The following is a 14975-nucleotide window of genomic DNA, read 5'->3' as shown; positions in this document are numbered from 1 at the left end:
CCATCCTGACTTACTAATGCTCAGACTCCCTCACATTATTAGTGAAACCTTTCCATTTGCTTCATCCCTAGTAATTACATCTATGACAATGGGCTCAATTCTGAGACACATTTTAAGATACATGACTTGTGCAAATAATGATTTAAGAGCTGAAGAAAATATTTTTGTTGGATAAAAGTCTCATTCATCAACTTTATCTTCTCCTAGTTGTATATTTCTGGCTATATATGTCAGCCTTTTTATATAAAAAAACTGAACACAGAAATTCCATATGACCCAGTAATTCCACTGCTAGGTATATACACCAAGAAAATCAGAACTGAAAACACAGACGGATTTGTATACCAATGTTCATAGCAGCGTTATTCACCTTCACAAGAACATTTGGAGACAGCCCAAATGTTCAACCATGATCAAATGGATTGAGTAACTGTGGTACATTCACACAATGGAAAACTATGCAGCACACAAGAGCAATGATGTTGAAAATTACTACCTATCTTGGGAGGAACTGGAGAGCATTATTCTGAGTGAACTCAGTCTCATAAGGACAAGTACTCTATAAAACCATTATTACAGAAATATAAAGTTAACTAGTAAAACATCTATGAGGATCCAAGGAGGAAGAGGGTAGGAGCAGAGGGGTGAGGATGGACAGGGGGATAAACATTTGTTGTTGTTGTTGTTGTTGTTGTTAGGTGCTGTCCAGTCACAGAGGACTCAAAGCGACCCTATGAATGAAAGGCCTGAGCACTGTTCATAGAGTTTCCAGAGGCAAGCCATTTCGGAAGTGGATGCCACTCCTGCTTTCAGGCTTGTTTCTGTCGGGAAGCTCCAGCCAACACTATCCACCATGGGTTACCATTACCACGTTTGGCACATCAGTGTCACAGTGTTCAGCATCACAGCAACCACGAGTTACCTCTGTACAGCAACGCACAGACCAGTGCTATACCACCTTCGGCTTGGTAGCATATATTAGTTATATGGTAGTTATATATTAACTTGCCTAATTAACACAATAGTCAATTGCTGCTGTTGTGTGTATTGTAGAGTCGGAACAGACCCATAGCTGACCCTTCAGCAGGTTTTCAGAGGCAGTTAATCATAAGGGTTGCCTAATTTGGTAGGTAGAAGGAGGAAGGGTAAAGTATATGGGAAAGTTCTGGTGGAGATCTAGAAAGACAGGGTAATAATGGGTATAATTCAATGTTGGTTAATTTTATAAAATATAATTCATGAGAATGATTATATGAAACACAATGTGAAAGGATACTGGGAAATACAACGTATACAAACTTTGTAAGCAAACTACTATAAAATTAAGAGCTGAAGAAAACCTGAGAGAATGTCACCCAAAAGGGAAAAAACAAAAACCCTGGTATATATATAAAGCCATGTCTTCCACTTAAATAGAGTCAATTCAGAAGAAGAGTCAAGCAAAGATAAGCTTTAAGACACTGAAAACAATAAAGCATAGGGAAAAAAAAGGATGAGCAGGTAGAATACTGGTTTCTAAGATTTTTAATGGAGGCTATTTTAAATTCCTCTTTAGTCCTACTTTGCTGGTAGTTTTTAGATCATGAACTGATGTTGGTGAGGTTTAAAAATGTTCCCCCCCCCACAAGTCTACGGAAATGCACATAATGACTTTTTAAATTGTTTACATGCGTATTTACATTGATTGGTCTTTAAATATTAACCAAATGTTGGCCTGGGGTGGGATAAACCCTACCTGGTCACGATATATTATCATATATATATATATATTTGGATTTGTTTTGTTAAACAGTTTGCACTACTAACAAAAAAAATTCCAAGGAAAGATTACAGGCAAGAAAACGCTAGAGAGCTATTCTACTATGTAACACAAAGGGTCGCCAGAAATTTTAACTGACTCGATGGCAATGACTTTGGGGTTTTGGTTTTGATTCACCAGAGATACTAGTGAATCTTTCTTATTTTGTCTGCTTTTGGTGTAATGCTGACCTCATACAATGACCTAGAATTCTTTTCTCTTATTCAATTTTCTAGAAGAGTTTGTTTAGAATTAGTATCAGATTGTTATTTGTTTGGAGCAATTTGATTATAAGTCTTGGAATCTTTCTTATCCAACTTCTTATGCTTGACTTTCTCTGAACTTCTTGAATCTGCAGTTTATAGTGTGCATCAAATTTGGGAAATCTCCAGCAATTCAAATATACTCTTGACATTTTTCCTTTCTCCTTTCCTATCAAAACTCCATTACACATATACTAAGTGTTTGAAAGTGTTCCTCAGTTCACTGGTGCTTTTTCATTATCCTCAAGTCTCTTATCTTGCTGTTTCATTTGAGCTCTAAAGGCTTAGTGGTAAGGAACAACACTGCCAACACAAAGGATCTCCTCCCAGACAATTTACTGCCTCTGAAAACTTGATGGAAGGTTAGCCGTGGGTGGGTTCTGACTCAACGTTGCAATTTTTCTTTTTGGATAGTTTCTATTTCAAGCCTTCAAGCTCACAAATCTTTTCACTTTAATGTCTAGTATTAAGCTCATCTAGTGTATTTTCCATCTCAGGCACTTAAAGTTTTATCTCTAGAGGTTTGATATGAATCTTTTTAAACTTCTATGTTTTTTAAAACTTTAAAAACATTGAAGATAATAATAAAAATTTGTTCTAATATCCTTGTCTAACTAACCATTCTTTTAGTTCTTGGTTCTAACTTGTTTGTCTCTTTATCATGAGTCATTTTCCTGCTACTTTTCATATCTGGTAATCTTTGGATTGAAGACGTGAATAAATATTCTTGAGCATTCTTCTGGGATACCTGGAGATTGATTCTTTGGGTTGTTTTTCAGATTTGTTGGGCAAGACCACAGCAGAAGGTATTATAAAGTAAGACACCTGTGAATATTTTACCCAAATGCCTTAGAAGTATGAGGTTTCCCAGGCCTTGAGTAAAACAGAACAAACTCTATACCACCGAGCAATGTCAGGAATAAAGAGTTCTAGTTGCTAAAACATCTAGCTACTAATCAAAATATCAGTGGTTTGAATCCACCAGCTGTTCCAAAGGAGAAAGCTGAGTCTTCCGTAAAGATTTACAGCCTGAGAAACTCTATGGAAAGATTTGCTCTGTCCAAGAGCAACGATGTCAGTCTAAAGAATAAGGTGCACTTGATCCAAGTCATGGTCTTCTCAATTGCTTGCTATGAATCTGAGAACTGGACAATTACTCAAAATGATAGAAGAACTCAATGCCAACTGAGTTGTAGTGCTGGGGAAGAGTCTTGAAGTTACCATGGATTTGCAAGAAAACACACAAGTCTGTCCTGGAGAGAGTGAAACCAGTTCACTTCTTGGAAGTAAGGAGTTGAAAAATCTGTTTCACATACTTTGGGCATGTTTTCAGGTGAAGCAAGTCTTTGGAGAAGGAAATCATAGCTTGGAAGGGCTGAAGGTCAGCCCAAGACAGAAAGACCCCAGGTGAGGTCCATTGGCACAGACTGTGTTGATGGGGTCAGGTGTGTTGGAGATGGTGCAGTTGGCTCAGGACACGGCAGAGTTCAGAATCATTGTTCACAGAGTCACTATGAGTTGTAGTCAATTCGACAGCACAGAAGTCATTAGCTTATTTTTTAAAATGATGTTGCTCTTGTGGTGTGTTGTCAAGTTGGAACTGACTCACAGCTGGCCCTCTACTGGGTTTTTAGGGCTTGTCAATCATAAGGCAAAAGACTATCCATTTTTCTCCTGCAGAGCAGCTCATAGATTCAAATTGGTGTTGCCTTTGAGTGTCAGTGAAACTCCTTATCCACCAAACCACTAGAGCTCCTTATTAAAATTAATTTTAAAAGGTACCTATGAAGTAAAGGGAACTCTGACAACCTAACAGTTAAGGAGTTATGCTGACAACTCAAAGGCAGGTAGCTCAAATCCATAAGTGGCACCATAAGACAAAGATAAACAATCTTTCCTTGTGCAATTTACAGCCTCTGAAAAACCTCTGGAGGGTCAGCTATGAGTTGGTTCTAACTTGACAGCAATAAGTTCTTTTATTGTTAGAGAAGCTAGTACAAACATATGGATGGAACTGAGACAAAAACTAGATTTGTCTGAATATAACTGTGATGTATTGGGTCTATTGTTCAAAATAGGCCTTTGGCTACAAGGCTGAGCAGGAACATGAAAATAAGGTATGTTAGTCTATCTAAGAGAGGACTGGCCATTTTTGGTCATTCTTCCATATTTAAATGAACCAGGTTCAGCAGCAGAAATTGGGAATCTCACTACCAGTAAGGAAGAAGCAGCAGAGAGTGAAGTGTGTGTCCTTTGGGGCCAGAGATTTCCACACCAGTAAGATTGTGAATAGCCACAATAAAGAGTCAAAGATCAGCATGGGATAGAGCTGACTTTGGGACTAATGCCCCATGGAGTGCCAGATACAGGAGCCTTCACCTAAGCTTGCTGGAGGACAATCTGGGGTGGGGTAGAGGGGAGGAAAGAGGAAGCAATAAATGACAGGACCAAGAGAGCTCTGTAATGCTTGCCTAAAGCCACAAGGGCTGCAAGGCTGAATGCTGAAGGGCAGACAAGCACACTTCAAAAGCTTTGCTCACTGAGAAATTGTATCCTGTTGCCAACCTGAGTTGTAACCTGTTAACTTGCCTAATAAAGCCCCAATCATCAGTATGCTTCTGTGAGGTCTGCGTAGCTGCTGAAACAGATTTCAGACCAAAGTAGAACAGTAGGATTGGTAATGGGAATAGCAGAATTGTGGAAGTGTAGGGGACATCTCTGAAGCCAATATGGGAAAAAGTGGACTTCAGTAAGTATTAAATGAATCAAATACTTTTAAATCCGTAAGGTCATAATGAGTCTTAGAAAGAAGTTAGACAAAACAACTATGAGATATCATCTCACTCCAGTAAGACTAGCAAAAGTTAACAGAATAGCAAGCAACAAATGCTGGCGAGGTTGTGGAGAAACTAGGACCCTTATTCACTGTTGGTGGGAGTGTAAAATGGTGTAACCACTGTGGTTACACTGTGGTGTGGCACTTTCTCAAAAAGTTGCAAATAGAGATACCATTTGACCCAGCAATTCCACTACTGGGAATATATCCCAAAGAGACCATAACCAACATCCAAGCAGATATATGCGCACCCATGTTTATCGTGGCTTGGAAGGAGTTGGAAACAACCCAAGTGTCCAACAACAAACGAATGGATAGAGAAGCTGTGGTATATTCACACAACAGAATACTACACTGCATTGAAAAACAAGGAACTCATGCAATATTATTCAAAATGGGTGACTCTGGAGGACAAATATTGCATAGTGCTACTGTTGTAGAATAGGACTGACATCAGGGTTGGGGTAAGACTGAGAAAAACTGGATAAATTATGTATACTGCATTGAAACAGATGAGTGAGAGAACAGTTTAAAAGCAATATATGATAGGGTACTACGGTTATCACAATAGTCCAGAATGAAGGTTGCGTAGTGGAGTGTACTGGGGCGGGGGGGGGGGGATAAGGGGCAGGGAGGATTGTATACCAATGAAGGAATTTTTCTTTTACTTTTCAAAGAGAGGTGTGAACTGGGGGTGAGGGGTGGGCAGGGAGAAAAGTGCAGCAATGAGTGAGTGGAAATCCAAAATATCTGTAAATGTTCATTAAAATTAATATTTAAAAAAACCCTGAACTGGAGGAGGGGGAAGGAAGAAACAGGGAGTAAAGTGTACAACAACTAATGAATAAAATAATAAAATTCTAACTTCTCTGTAAAAAAAAATAAAAGAACACTGGAGAGCAAATTTCCCCTAGTGCAACACAACTTTTGATTTCTTGACTACTTCAACTATGGGTACAGATTGTGGAACAAAATAAAATCAAATAACTGAAAAAAAAAAGTTAGGAAAAAACCAAAAACAAAAGCTCTTTAGTGATCTTTTGATAATGCAAGAAAAACAACTAATTCTTTTTAAAACTAAACTAAAAAAAAAAAATCAAGCCTCTATATTATATTTCCATTAAGACTATTTTGTTTGTTCTTTTCACATTCCATGGGATATGCAGTACTCAAAAACACCATAATTCAAAAGTCTTTCTTAGTCAATGTCCACCTTTCATTTGCATAGGAAGCAACTGAAAATGCCATAGCTTACATCAAGTGCACCTTAGTCTTTAGACCTGCTTCAGAAGTGGTGCAATCACAGGGCTTCTTAGAGGTAAGGATGGTGACATAGTCTGATATACTTTGGGCATGTTGCAAGAAGGGGTCAGTCCTTGGAAAAACATCACCGGGAAAGGTGGTGGGGTAAGAGAAAGAGAAAAAGGCCTTCAACGAGATTGACTAGTGATTGCAACGCTGGGGTCAAGCATGTTGGAGATTGTGAGAGTAGCACAGCATAGGGCAAGGTTCAGATATGTTGTTTACAGGGTTGCTGTGAGTTGTAATCAGTTTGACTGTACATAACAACATCAACAACAATGAGAAAAAGCAACATAATCAGAAATCCTCATTTTTTAAACTATAAAATATTACTGGATCAAAGTCACATCATTAATGACTAGTAATATCATAGAAAGAGAGTGTGGTGTAGTGGGCCTACTGTTGAAAATGGTTTCCTAAGCCATTAGCCTTGACTATAGTACATAGGTAGGAAGAGAAATGCAAATAAAATCAGTTAAGTCTATCCACAAGGAAATTGGCTCAGTTTTCCATTCTATCAGTTTAAATGGAGCACGTTCTGTGGCAGAAAATAAGGAGCAGAGACTGCAGCACATGTCCTTGGGACCAGACATTCCTATGCCATAGCAGACTGGGGCCTACAGGAAAGCACCTGCAGCCCACAGTCGAAGATCAGAGACCCAGTGTGAAATTAAGCTTTGCACAAATTTGCTGGAAGACTAGGGAGGAAATACCACAATAGGTGAGACTGAGAAATCTTGGCAACTCTGACATAAGATGGCTTAGTGGTGAGGAGCTATCTACCAACCCAGAGGTTTGTGGTTAGAATCCACCAGCTGCTTTACTGGAAGAAAGATGGGCAATCTCCTCCCATGCAATTTACTGCCTCTGAAAATCTGCTAGAGGGTCAGTTATGAGATAGTTGCAACTCCATTACATAACAACAACAACAAAGCCACAAGGTTGAAGGCTAAAGGGTCTACAAGCATGCTTAAGAAGTTGTTCTGAGAAATTGTATCCTGTTGCCAACATGAGTTGTAACCTGTTAACTTCTCTAATAAACCTCATAATTTTGAGTATGATTTTAATCTGTGAGGTCTGGTAGCTACTGCAATGGGTTTTGGACCCAGTAGGGTGACATAACATTTCTTGTTGAAAGTGAGAAGGACTTGAAGCACTTGTTGCAGAAGATCAAGGAATACAGCCTTCAGTATGAACTGCATCTCAATGTCAAGAAAACAAAGATTCTTACCACTAGACCAATAGACAGCCTGCAGTTAGAGAGACCTCTCCAAATTATTGAGGAGTAATGATGTCAGTTTGAGGACTAAGATACATCTGATTCAGACCATGGTCTTTCCAATTACTTGCTACGCATCTGAGAGCTAGACAGTGAATAAGGATGACAGAAAAAGAATTGACACCTTTGAGCTATGGTGTTGGAGAAGAGCACTGAACATCCCATGGACAGCGAAGAGAACAAACAGATATGTCTTGGAGATGGTGCAGCCAGAGTGCTCTTTGGAGGCAAGAATGATGAAGCTTCACCTTACATACTTTGGGCATGTCACTAGGAGGTGCTTGAAAAAGGACAGGATGCAAGGGTGGAAGGTCAGCGAAGGAGAGGAAAACCCTCAACCAGGTGGGATGACACAGCAACTGCTGCAATGGGCTCACGTGTTTCAGCAAGTGTGAGGGAGGCACAGGATAGAATAGGGTTCAGACCTTTTGCTCACAGGTTCGCTATGAGTTGTACTCTACTTGACACACTTAACAACAACAATAGAAGAACACTACTTTTGGAATTAGTAGAAATAGGCGAGAGAGCTTGAGAGACATGTCTGGCCTCAGGGGAATTGGTTTTGTGTTGTGGATGGTGTATAGAGGGGCAATTCCCCATTTTGGACATAATAAAAGTTACACTTGGCTGTCTCAATATGACTCTTGCTCTTTTTACCAAGAAATTAAGTTATTAAATCCCTCCTGTTGGAAGCAAACTTCAAGCAATATTCTTGCCAAACAAAATTTTATCTGTATCTGATTATGGATGTGACTGTCCATTCCAAGAAATATAAAGCCCCTATACCACTATCTATGCTTCACTGACTATGCAAAGGCTTTTGACTGTGTGGATCACAATAAATTGCAGCTAACTCTGAGAAGAATGGGAATTCCAGAACACTTGATTGTGTTTATGTGAAATCTATACTTGGACCAAGAGGCAATCATCAGAAAAGAGTGAGGAAACACTGCATGGTTTAAAATCAGGAAGGGTGTATGCTAAGAATGTGTTCTATCTCCATACCTTTTCAACCTATACACAGAACAGATCATCCAGGACACTGGGCTCTGTGAGGAAGAATGTGGCATCAGGATTAGATGAAGACATCAACAACCTGTGTTATATAGATGACACAACCTTGCTTGCTGAAACTGAGAAGGACCTGAAGTACTTGCTGAAGAAGGTCAAGAACTGCAGCCTTCAATAGAGACTGAGGCTCAACATCAAGAAAACAATGATTCTTACCACTGGGCCGATTAGCAGCAGCATGATGGACAGTGAAGAGATTGAGACTGTTAACAGCTTTAGTTTGCTTGGTTCCACAATCAACACTCTTGGTAGCAGCATCCAGGAAATTAAAAGACAAATTGCATTAGGAAAGTCCACTGTCAGGTACCTCTCCAGAGTACTGAAAAGCAACGATGTCAGTCTGGAGACTAAGGTGCTCCTGATCCAGGCCATGGTTTTTGCAATTAATTGTTATGCATCAGAAAGTTGGACAATGACTACAGATGATAGAAGGTGAATTGATGCCTTTTAGCTGTGGTGCTGGAGAAGAGTATTAAATATAACATGGACTGCTAGGAGAACAAAAAGGTTCTTCCTTGAGAGGGTGAAACCAGGCTGCTCCTTGGAGGCAAGGATTCTGAAGCTTTGTCTGACATACTATGGACATGTTGCAAGGTGAGACTAGGCCTTGGATAGGGACATCGTGCTTGGGAGGGTGGAGGGACAGTGAAAGAGAGGAAGACCCTTGATGAGATGGACTGATGAGGTAGGTGTGTCTGACACAGTAAGGCCACACAGTAAGGCTCAGGTTAGAGCAGGGTTCAGAGCTATTTTACACAGGGTCACTATAAGTCATAAGTGACTCGACGGCACATAACAATAACAACATACCATAAGGACTTAGCAAAATTGAGACCATGACAGGACTTGGAAGGCAAATGAAACTTTTCCTGTAATAAATTTACTTGTTGTTATGTGCCATTGAGTCACCTGCAACTCATAGCGACCCTGTGTACAACAGCCCTAAGCCCCGCTCTGTCCCTTGCCAATCTTATTTTTTCCAACACACCTATCCCCATTATCCCAGTGACAAAATCAATCCATCTCAATCCAATCAATCTTCCTCTCCTGCACTGTCCCTCCACCCTCCCAAGCTTGACATCCCTCTCCAAGGACTGATTCTGCCTTACACTTAAAAAAAAAACCAACACAACAAAAACCAGCAACAACAACAACAAAAAACATAAGGAAGAATCTATAGATCAAGTAGCCAGTATAAGGCTTTGCCCTTCCACTGTAAATAATCAAAAAACTGGATAAAAGGTAAAACTCTAAGAACTGATATACAAAAGCAAACAGGCACCAAAAAACAGTGACTCCTAACATAAAAAAAGGAAAATATATGAAGTTTGTATCTGAAGGCACATTTTAGGCTGAAGGTAAAGAAGAACTCAAGAAGAGAACAATAATTTGAGAGTTCAGGGTGCCTAAAATATAAAGAGAAGGATACTAAAATTGTGAGACCTGGTAAGAAAATGGTTCCAGAAATCTGGTTCCCTTGAGTCTTGAGCTAAATTCAAAGCAAGCACAGATCCTCGGAGGATGAGCAAAGAATTAATCTTAACATAGTGCTGTGGGATATCTATATTGGTGTCAGTAAGAATGGGGTGACCTTGTTGAACATCCAAAGCGTTCAGAAAGGACCACAGAAAATCGCACTTTAACAGGAGAGCTGTACTAACACTAGAATGAAGACAACTATATACATCATAGACAAAACTTTAAGCAAGAGTAGGAAGACTCAGGCAAAAGTTTTCACTCTAATCATTGTTGTATCTCCAAGTTTGAATGAGTTGGAACTGACTCATAGCTGACCCTCCAGCAAGTTTTCAGAGGCAGGAAATCGCACAGGGAGAGAGACTGCTCATCTTTATCCTGTTGTTGGATTCAAACTATGCACCTTTAGGATGACTGTGCAACTCCTTACCCTTAAACCACCTTATCCAAATCCAAGTCTTGAGCTGCAATACTGAAGGATGCTATGGGCAAAATCTTGAATGGTCTAGGAAGTATCAAAAGAAGATGGAAAAATTACACAGTCACTGGACCCAAAAGAATTAACTAACACAGAACCATTTCAGAAAGTAGCATATATTTGAAGATGAAAAAAAAAGAAAGTAGCCTATGATGAAGAGCCAATAGTAAGAAAGGAGGGAGTCTAAACTTCACTGAAGATAGTGGCCAAAAGTAAGAGCCCAGGAACTGATAGGATACCAACTAACATGTTTCAACAAATACAATCCGGGGCTTGCTCACCAGGCTGTCCCAAGAACTCTGTAGGCGGCTACTTGACTAACTGATAGGAAGAGACCACAAAGTTTAAAGACTTAAGTGCACCTGATCCAATCCATGGTCTTGTCAATTACTTGCTCTGCTTCTGAAAGTTGGACAATGAACAAGGAAGACAGAGAAATTGAGGCCATTGAGTTGTAGTGGTGGAAAGGAGTATTCAATATCCCCTGAATTGCCAAAAGAACAAACATGTCTTGGAGAAAGTGCAACCAGGGTGCTCCTCAGAGGGTAGTGAAACATCATCATTTTACAGACTTTGGGCATGCTGTTAGGAGCAGCTAGTCCTGAGAAAAAGACGTCATGTTTGAAAAGGGGAGGGTCAGTGAAAGAGTGGAAAACAAGCAAGACGGTCTGATAGTGACTATAACAATGGACTGGAGTACATCAGAGATAATAAGGATGACCCAAGATAGGGTGAGGTTCAGATCTGTTAATCATAGGGCTGTTATGCAGTCAACTCCATGACACAACAACAGTGTAAAAGAAGTTATCTGTACAATGTCTTTAAGTCTTAAAGTAAAATGTGTAGGTTAGTAGATACATATGATTTTATCGAGTCTTCTTTTAGTGCAAGAAAGATCCCTGATATATTCTGTGTTGGGCTGCTAGCCTCAAAGTCAGCTGTTCAAACCCTATGCCACAGGAGAAAAATGGGTAATATCCTCCAGTGAAGATCTACCATCTCAGAAAGCTAATGGAAAGTCACAAGAGAGTTGGAATTGACTCTGTGGCAGTGGCTTTGAGTTTCATTTGTTAGTGCAAGAAAGGTGTTCTGGTGGCATGTGGTTAATGCATCTGGATGCTAACCAAAACGTAATGGGTTCAAACCTATCAGTCACTCCATGGGACAAAGATTAGACAGCCAGCTTCAATAAAGATCTATAGCTTTGGAAAAGTTAAATGGCAATTCTACACAGTCCTACAGGATCATTAGGAGATAGAACCAACTCAGTGGGAATGGGTTTAGGTTTCTGGATTAATTTAAGCAAGTGTCCTCATAGCACAATGGTTAATAGCACTCACTGTTAACTGAAAGGCAGGTGGTTCAACCCTTGCTCTGGAGGAGCCAGTTGTGACAATCTAATTCTGCAAAGATTTACAACTTTAGAAACTCTATAGGACAGTCTGACTTTGTCCTAGAGGGTTGGTATGAGATGGAATCAACTCAAGGACAGTGAGTGGGTTTTATTCCAATAAAAGGCTTAGCGCTTTTTCAATGATTTAAAACCTGCATGTGTGGCCAGTGAAGGTGATTGTGATGAAGAATTTGCTCTGGGTAGGGGTTGGCTCCATCAGTTCAGAAAGAAAGCAAATTCATACATTAAAGGGGAAGTAGGAGTTTTAAGTTAGTAATGCAGAACTATTATTTTTAAAAAAATTATTTCCACATTCTCTATTTTCCCCAATTTTCACATACATTTTAAATGCTCTCTTGTTAAGTCTTTCAAAAGCCATTTTTATACTGATTACTCTTTACTGCTTAGTACATATTGTTGTTGTTGTTGTTATGTGCCGTCGAGGCTATCAAAATGTTGCTGTTGGGGTTTTTTTATTCTTTTTTTTTTCCTCTGAGAACTGTCAGCCGGTTAGTTTATTTCATAGAAAAGTTACACTGGAGGAAGAGGCTCAGGGCCCCCGCCGAGTCCCACAGGGGCCAACTGCTCCGGTGATTTGATAACATTTTATAACAGGAAATAACATTAGGAGTCTCCCGTGGAAGCTCAGCACACACCTGACCCACACCACAGATAAGAGATGGGGGCGCAGCTTGCTCCCCCGATGTGCAGACAGGCGGCTCGCGCCCAGCCACACATGCTCCGTGACGTGTCCGGGCTTTGTTCATGTGGCTGCCAGCTGTGGGCCAAGTAGGTCCCTTGGTGACTTTGCTTCAACAGTGGTATAAGCCCTGATTAGGATGGGGTACAGATTCATTTCTTAAAAATAAAGTAACAGGCCACAGCTGAACAGAACGAGAGGCAAATGCCAGACTTTCTGGAAGACTCTGGAACCTGCATGAGTCGATTCTCACTTTTTTTTTCCCCCCATTTGAGATTCTCACTTCTTGAGGCATCTGCAAAGCTTGTGCAAACCAGGCGGGTTAAGGCGAGTCCCCGGGAGGGGAATGTCCGCAGTCCCGTCTCGTGCCGTGGGGCTGGAGAAGAGTAAACATAAATGACACTGCGACGAGACTGGCCACTGCCACCACGTGTCCTGCTTCTTCCCGGCGCCCACGCCTGCTTCCACCGTTGCCCGCAACCAAGGCACAGTCACTCCTGCCAGGGCGTGGCTTCCCGTCCCTTCTGCCGGAGTCACCAGGCTCACTTGTGCGGGTCGCCATCCCACACCCTGATAAGAGGCCCCCGCAGGACACTGCTGTCCCATTCTGAGGGCATCCGTTCCCAGGACTGCGCACTCAGATGGGAAAACACTGAGAAGGGGGCCTGGGGGCTGCACTTTGGATGGAGCCACTGTTGGACCTGCAGGACATGGGGGAAGCACCCCTTCTCAGAATGTCCCCTCGAAAAGCAGCATGTTTGCTGTTGACGGCCACGTAGCCTGCCTCCCTCTCCACCCCACTGCTGGCTTCACACTCACTCGCTCACACAGGACCTGCCAGGGACTGAGGAATGCCGCTCCTCTGGTGGCAGCTTCAGATGGCTGCTCTGGGCACACGGGTCCCTCACAGCCTCAGTGCCAGGCAAATGTCAGCACGGATCAAGACGGAGATGAGTTTACTGTGTAAACAGCCCTCTGCGATGAGGCTGGGCTGCCCATGAAGCCCGGGACACCCTGGAGCAGCCAGTCTGGAGACTCGTGGTAATTGGATTCTTCAGGACTGAAAAATGCAGCTCATCACAGGATTGCAGCAGCCTGCGGGATAACCCCAACAGCTTCCAGAAAACGCAGCTTGCTTAGTACAAGTCCTTGCTGCACAGGAAGAGAACATTTGGCTTCTTGGAGTGGCTGCAACCGCCAGTGACTGAAGGCAGAAAATGGCCTGCTCGGTGCACAGGTCCAGGGCGCCCTGCGGGGCCAGACGAGCCCTCAGACCAGGTGGAAACGAGACCAAAGCCGTCGGCGCACCTCATACTGAGAACTCCGGACCGCCTCTCCGGGCTCTTGTCTGCAGCCGCTTGAACCGAAATCCCACGAAGGGGTTCCTCCAGAGGAGCGAGGGAGGCCCCCCAAAGACAGATTTCATCCCCTACCAGCGCAGCCTCTGTTCCCATGTGGGCTTCTCACTCTTCAATCGCTCGATCTCTGTCTCGTCATTGCATATGGAGTGGATCTGGGTGCCGAACATAACTGCAGTGAAAGTGAAGAACAGGAGACCTTCAAGGCACAGGAAGATGAGCAGGATTACAGTAATGGGCGGTGAGAAATCACTGCATTCTGTCCACTGCCCTCGGACACAGGAAATGAACTGAAATCCACAGAGAATCAGAGCGTGGACTGAAGACAGAGCTATGTACATCGTAACAGCACAAAAAAACTCTGGTTCTTCTCGCCCACGCAGTTGTTCAGCCACGGGCAGTGGTGGTCCATTTTCCCGATGCAAATACTGCAGTGGTGCGCGCGCTCCGGCTTGATGCAGCAGCACTTGGGGCACTTGTAGATGACCTCGCCCGGCTTCAGCTGCAGGCTTTCCATGTACTCCTTGGTGGCGTTCCCCTTGGGCACAGCGCCCGGGTCGGTGAGCATGGTTCTCAGGTGCGACGACAGGGCCAGCACGGCCAGGCAGTTGAACACGACCCCGTTGATGACGGAGTACCAGAAGTCTTTGGAAGGCAGCAGCATGACAAACGTCACCACGAAGTCGGCGTAGACGACCAGGAGCCAGGTCATGACGGCACAGACCATGCCACAGCTGTCCTGGATGAACCACACCCTGTCCGCAGGGTCGGCCTCGCACGAGGAGGAGGACGACGACGAAGACAGAGGAGTCATAGCTGTCCTTCTCGGTCAGCAGGGGGTGGTGCTCGATGTCTCGGAGCCTGCGTGCTGATGACTGCATGGTTCCCTGGGGGCCTCAGAGTTGTTTCTGATCGTCACTTGAACATCTTGTGCCTCTTCTTCAGGGCCCTCAGGTGCATGCTGTCCTAGGTGATGGGACCCGAGGCCCGGGAGGTGTCGCCCGGCGCTGCGGCTCCTCCC

At 42.7% G+C, this 14975-nt stretch overlaps 1 protein-coding gene and 1 pseudogene across 1 annotated transcript in view; both read right to left on the bottom strand.

Annotated features, from left to right (window-relative positions):
- MIA3 (melanoma inhibitory activity family, member 3) overlaps positions 1-14975 on the bottom strand; it is a 95929-nt gene that overhangs the window by 52159 nt on the left and 28795 nt on the right. The gene's annotated exons all lie outside the window — the stretch shown is intronic.
- LOC102844796 lies at positions 13906-14835 on the bottom strand (annotated as a pseudogene).

Source organism: Elephantulus edwardii, unplaced genomic scaffold, assembly GCF_000299155.1.
Source record: "Elephantulus edwardii isolate Elephantulus edwardi_28Jun2011 unplaced genomic scaffold, EleEdw1.0 scaffold00146, whole genome shotgun sequence".
Taxonomy (NCBI): domain Eukaryota; kingdom Metazoa; phylum Chordata; class Mammalia; order Macroscelidea; family Macroscelididae; genus Elephantulus; species Elephantulus edwardii.
This window is presented reverse-complemented; position numbering and strand designations above follow the sequence as displayed.